This window comes from Podarcis erhardii (assembly GCF_964252035.2).
Source record: "Podarcis erhardii genome assembly, chromosome: 1".
Classification (NCBI taxonomy): domain Eukaryota; kingdom Metazoa; phylum Chordata; class Lepidosauria; order Squamata; family Lacertidae; genus Podarcis; species Podarcis erhardii.
Genome location: NC_138497.1, coordinates 66108524 through 66115453, shown reverse-complemented (window position 1 = coordinate 66115453; position 6930 = coordinate 66108524).

Genomic DNA, 6930 nt, shown 5'->3' with positions numbered 1-6930 from the left:
ATTGAAGGACTGTGCCCTGGATCCCCACGTCGGCAAGGCGGTGGTCCAGGAGTTCGTGATCGACCATGTCGAAGGCTGCTGACAGGTCTAGAAGAATCAGCAGCCCCGACCCGCCTCGATCCAGCTGCCTGCGGAGGTCATCTGTTAGGGCGACCAGAGCCGTCTCAGTCCCATGACCAGCGCGGAAGCCGGACTGGAATGGATCCAGAGCCGATGTTTCATCCAGAAACCTACCAAGCTGTTCAGCAACCGCTCTCTCAATCACCTTACCCAGGAATGGAAGATTCGAAACCGGGCGGTAATTGGATAGATCTAAGGGATCTAATGATGTTTTCTTTAAGAGCGGGCGCACCACTGCCTCCTTCAGTTCCCCTGGGAATGTCCCGGTGCCAAGGGACAGATTGATGATATCCCCCAGGGGGGCCCGCACCTCGTCTGGACACGCTCTAATCAGCCAGGACGGGCACGGGTCGAGAGGACATGTGGTGGGCTTTCCAGCTCGGAGGAGTCTGTCCACATCGGCTGGGGATATCCGGTCAAAGTGGTCCAATACTGGACCCGAGGACAGTCGAGGGGCCTCCAGTTCCTTTATTGTATCCAAATTGGCAGGGAGGTCATGGCGGAGCAACAAGACCTTCTCCGCAAAAAAGCTCGCAAATGCCTCACAGCTGTGTGTCAAATTGTTATTTAAATTTGGCTGTCCTTCGAGGGACGTTAAAGACCGAATTATACTAAATAATTGCGCCGGGCGAGAGCTAGCGGATGCAATGGAGGCCGAGAAGTAAGACTTCTTAGCGGCCTTCACTGCCATCTCATAGGTTTTCATAAAAACCCTATAAGATGTTCTTGAGGCTCCGTCACGGGCACCCCGCCATACTCGCTCTAGCCGTCTGAGGTCCCGCTTCATTTTCCGGAGCTCCTCGGTAAACCAGGGAGCCCGGTTTCTGCGGGGTCGCAGAGGGCGCTTAGGTGCGATCTCATTGATGGCTGCCAGGAGCTGGGTATTCCAGGCCTCAACAAGCTCAGTCAATGAGTCGCCAGGGGGAGAAAGGTCCCGCAAGGCTTGACGGAATCTATCAGGGTCCATCAGCCTTTGCGGGCGAGCCCAAATTGGCTCGCCACCCAAGCAGGGTGGGGGTGGAACGTCAATCCTGGCTTTCAGGGCATAGTGATCAGACCATGGCACCTTCATCGAAGGAAACATGATCACATCTATACCGATGCCAAAGATCAGATCCAGCGTGTGGCCTGCTTGATGTGTGGGGCCCGAAACAAACTGGGAGAGCCCTAGTGTCGCCATGGAAGACACCAGGTCCAGAGCCTGCGAGGAGGGAGTGGCATCAGCATGGATGTTGAAGTCCCCCAATACCAATAGGTTAGGGAACTCCAAGGCCCAGCCGGCCACCGCCTCCAGCAGGCCTGACAGGGTGGCTGCTGGTGCGCTGGGTGGCCGGTACACCAGCCAGACAGCCAAGCTCACCTCGGAGCCCCACACTAGGCCAACACATTCAATGCCGGGGATCGATGGCGATGGTAGAGCCCTGAAAGGACAATCTTCCCGGATTAATAACGCCACCCCTCCCCCCCGGCCCACAGTCCGCGACTGGTGGAGGACGGAGAAACCCGGGGGCGCCATCTCTCGTAAGGTAACAGTTACCCCTTCGCGCACCCAGGTCTCCGTCACACAAGCCAGGTCGACCCCCTGCGAGGTAAAGAAATCTCGCAGGGTGGCGGTTTTGTTGCCTATAGACCTGGCATTGCACAACACCAGTGACGGAGGTGAGTAATCCTTGCTCACCCTACCCTCGTCTCTCGGGATGGGGCGCAGATTGGAAGGGGTACGAGCATATCCGTATCTCGATCCCCTTCGCCTATGACATCTGCCCCCACCGCCATACCTCCCTTGCCCCTCCACGGTAGGAATCCCAAGCCTCAGGCTCACCTCCATTTACAGAATATAAAAGCAAACAAACAAAAACAATTATACGAAAATAAAGCCGATCCCCACCCCACTCCACAACCACCCCACCCCAACCCAAAATAGACCAAAACAAAATAAAAATACATGGATAAAAATCACCGCTTATGGTGGTACAACAAAGCAAAACAAAACAAAAAACCCACACAGTTTAAAACATATAAAAACACTTCAAACAACCGCTGCCGCAGCACCAATGTCCCCAAAGGTGCGGCAGTGATGAGCGTAGGCCCCGCCCCAAGGCCTGATGGAGAGTGGGCCTGCAGGGGGAAGCCCTCCCCACACGCACGGCGAAGCGGCAGCAGTGGTGTTCCGAGGCCTCCTTGAAGCCTTATATGCTGAGGTGGAGTCTGGGGCCCGTCCCCAAGCCCAAGATGGAGAATGGGCTTGCAGGGGGAGCGGTCCTCCCCAAGACTCACCGGCAAAGCGGCAGCAGCAGTGTCCCGGGCCTACTTGGAGTCTTTTGTGCTGAGGTGGAGTCTGGGGCCCGTCCCCAAGCCCAAGATGGAGAATGGGCTAGCAGGGGGAAGCCCTCCCCACACGCACGGCGAAGCGGCAGCAGTGGTGTTCCGAGGCCTCCTTGAAGCCTTATATGCTGAGATGGAGTCTGGGGCCCGCCCCCAGGCCCAAGGTGGAGAATGGGCTTGCAGGGGGAGCGGTCCTCCCCAAGACTCACCGGCAAAGCGGCAGCAGCAGTGTCCCGGGCCTACTTGGAGTCTTTTGTGCTGAGGTGGAGTCTGGGGCCCGTCCCCAAGCCCAAGATGGAGAATGGGCTAGCAGGGGGAAGCCCTCCCCACACGCACGGCGAAGCGGCAGCAGTGGTGTTCCGAGGCCTCCTTGAAGCCTTATATGCTGAGATGGAGTCTGGGGCCCGCCCCCAGGCCCAAGGTGGAGAATGGGCTTGCAGGGGGAGCGGTCCTCCCCAAGACTCACCGGCAAAGCGGCAGCAGCAGTGTCCCGGGCCTACTTGGAGTCTTTTGTGCTGAGGTGGAGTCTGGGGCCCGTCCCCAAGCCCAAGATGGAGAATGGGCTAGCAGGGGGAAGCCCTCCCCACACGCACGGCGAAGCGGCAGCAGTGGACAAAAAAATAAATAAATGCCAGCATGCCAGGACAAAAAAATAAATAAATCTTAATTTTGCATATATATTTTGGAAAAGGTTAAGAAAAGGAAAAACAAAATGATCAAGGGGATGGAGAAACTGCCTCTTGAAGAAAGCTTGTAGCATTTCAGACTTTTAAGTTTAGAGAAAAGGTAAGAGGCGCCATGATAGAAATTTACAGAACTATGCATGGCTTAGCAAAAGTGGATAGGAAAAGGTCCCCCCCCTCATAATGCTAGAATTTGTGGACATCCAATGAAGTGGAATGCTGAAGGATTCAGAACAGATTTTTAAAAAATACTTCATGGGATGCAGCCCATAGTTCAACTGTGGAACTCGCTCTCACAACTTGGATGGCTTTAAAAGAGGATTGGACAAAGACATGGAGGTTGGGTCTACCCATAGCCACTAGCCACAACGGCTATGCTTTGCCTCCATGGTCAGATCCATAAGCAGCATCAGTGACAACACCCTCCTTCCCAGCAGTTTCCAGTGATTGGTTGGTAGCCAGTATACCTGAAGGAGCATCTCCACCCCCCATCGTTCAGCCCATACACTGAGATCCAGCACCAAGGGCCTTCTGGCGGTTCCCTCACTGCGAGAAGTGAGGTTACAGGGAACCAGACAGAGGGCCTTCTCGGTAGTGGTGCCCGCCCTGTGGAACGCCCTCCCTTCAGATGTGAAGGAAATAAGCAGCTATCTTCTTTTTAAAAGAGATCTGAAGGCAACCCTGTTTAGGGAAGTTTTTAATATTTAATGCTGTATTGTTTTTAACACTTGATTGGAAGCCGCCCAGAGTGGCTGGGGAAACTCAGCCAGATGGGCGGGGTATAAATAATAAATTATTATTATTATTATAGCCATTGAAGCCGCAAGGCTCCTGAACTGGTATGAGGCCCAGGCAAAGGGTTATGCGTTAGCCCAAGAGCACCTTCCTGGACAGGGGGAAGGGACTGGGCTTTAAGCCTTTTTTCCTCTTGCACTCTTCTAAGAATGAACTGTAATTCATATCTTATCTCACGCTTTGAAAATGAACATCCTTCTATTCTTATCATCGTGTTTCTGTTTTGTAAAACATTTTTGATCCTCAGCCATATCCCTCTTGGCAATTACTGTTAAGTTGTTCCTGTTCGGTTATGCGCTGCAATGGATTACCTTTATTTGGACTGATCCTCCTTTCCATGACCACACCGACGGAGCTCTATTGCCCGTAAGCATAATCGTTTTGCGGGGAGCCCTGCATGTTCTCCTCCAGCTTAACTGATAGCAAAGCAACATTCTGGGAAACCAGCTTTAAGAATAAAAGAAAGGCAGATTAAGGAGCTGCTTTGGCACTCAGAAAGAAGTCTAGGCACTGGTGTGTTGTCTATCTGGCACAAATGGCAATGGAGGCCAGTCTACTAGGGCAAATGGGGCACTGCCCCACCAATCTCTATCTGCCCTCAACCACACCACCCTCCTAGCTTTCATACAGCTAGCCCAGACATGAATCTGACTGTCAGCTTCCTCCTCCTTAGTTTCAATGTACAGTATTTTTCGCTCCATAAGGCGCACCGGACCATAAGGTGCACCTAGTTTTTAGAGGGGGAAATCAAGAAAAAAATCTTATCCCCCCCCCAGCCCCAAAGAGCAAAGAAGCCAAGACAGTGAGCAGGATCCATCCCGTTGGCTGTCTTGGCTTCCTCTTTAGCCGTGCGCAACCTGTGCTTCGGAGGCTTCGCGTTGCTTTCGCTGAAGCCAAAGAGCATGCATTCGCTCCATAGGATGCACACATATTTCCCCTTAATTTTTGGAGGGGAAAAAGTGCGTCCTATAGAGCGAAAAATAAGGTAATCCTTGTAGAGCTCAGCAGGAAAAATCAAAACTGTGGCAGCACCTGTCATTGCCTCTGGCTCCACCTACTGTTGGCCTCCTGCCTTACACTGTGTAGAAAGCAACAAACAAATAAACAAAACAAAAAGCCAACAGTCCTGCACTCTAACCACTGCACCACACTGACTCTGCATGTTGTTTTCAAAAGAATTCCATAACTGCTGGAAAGAATTCCACAACTGCTCCTAACGTGTGTTTTGTAGGACAAATTCACGCTAAAATGGCCATATAAAACAAACTGATGTGGAAATGGGGAGAATTGGAATTACGATTGGGAGGAGGAAAAACTGTAAGAAACTGAGAGTGAGAGATTTGCCCATTCCAAATGGTGACAGAGGGTTTTATTGTTATTTCACAGGAAGATGCTGGTTGCGTGCATTTCAGGCTTGAGTGCTGGTCTCTGGCCTGTAAGTGGACTTCAGGTATTCCAACCTGAGCCTGCCAAGTTCAGACAGAGACTTTGCAAAGGAGATTCCGAGTGATGTTAACTGGAGCTGCGTCCATCTGGCAGTACAAATACTCTGACCTTAGCACTTCAGAATGCTCCTCTGCATTTGTTATGGTTTCCAAGGGTTGGGGGTCAGAGTTCTCCATGAAACATGTTTTGTTTATGTTGGACACCAAACACAGAATAACTTGAAATGGGCGGGTGGGTGAGGGGAACAGAGCCAACTCCAGCAGAAATGTGAGCTTTATCTAAGCTGGATGAAATGAGTTTGCTGGCTTATTAGTGGAAAGTGCAGCTCTTGGCAAGCTGGAGCTCCTCAAAGCTTTGCTCAGAACCTTTTGAACAATGGATAGTTTTGGTACGGAAGGTCTTAAATCTTCTGTCCTCTTCATGAAAGCCATGATGACAACTTTTTAAAAAGAGAGGAGAGGAAAGAAAGAAAATATTCCATGTGGAAGGTGACAAAAACAAGACTGATCACAATCCAGTGTACTATAAAAGCCAGAAGTGCCTCAACAGTTTGTGAATGGACAGGAATGTCATTTCCTTGGCATGAATTGCATGACTTGATGGAATTCCAGTCTCTTCTGCCATGCTGACTGAGCATTCATAGATGGGATTCTAGGCTATCCTGACAAATAAGGTTATTTGACGGAATGAGGGAGCTCAATTGGTAGAGCATGAGTCTCTTAATCTCAGGGTCATGGGTTTGAGCCCCATGTTGGGCAAACCATTCTTGCTTTGTGGGGGATTGGACTACATGACCCTCGTGATTCCTTCCAACTCTATGATTCTATGAGTCTATGAGATGGGAGTGTCAGGGTGAACCTCCATATTTCTGTTTGCCAATCCCATTTATAAAGCCACTTACAAAGGAATGTGGAAGTTCCGCAAGTTTGCATTGGCTCGGATCCCAAGAATGCGAGTGGAAGAAAGTTTGTGAAAGACAGCCTCTGCCTGATTTTGTACAATTCCCTCTTGCCACTGGAACTCCTCACCCCCCCCCCCATCTTAAGCCATTCAGTAGGTAATCCTGAACCTCTGGAGAAGTTTTTTGGGGAAGCAAGGGGCTGCAGGAGGAAAGTCCCCTTCCACAAACTTCCTCCCACTTGTGGTTCTCAGGACCCAATCCACTGCCTGTCAGTTGATGTACTCAACATGCTGAAGGGATTTGTATGTCAGATTAAGACCTAAACCTATCTACCTGGGAATATGGCCTTTTGAATTTAAGGGAACATTTCTGAGTTCAAACTCAGTGAAAGGCAGCTTCCTATGTTGTTCCCACTTAGGATTGTTTGTATGACAATGAATGAAAGCCTTTTGTGACATCTGAAAGCTGTCTAAGTGCCATGTCAATTTATATTTTTTACCATTAACTGAGCCAGCATCTCTGCTGTACACAAAACCAAAACATTTGGGGAACTGCTGGTGCCTTACATTTGGCAGCTTAATTAAAAGTAAGAGTAAAAATAAGCTTTTTATAGGTTCATTCACTTAATGAATGAACATCTTTTCCTTCCAGATTTATTTT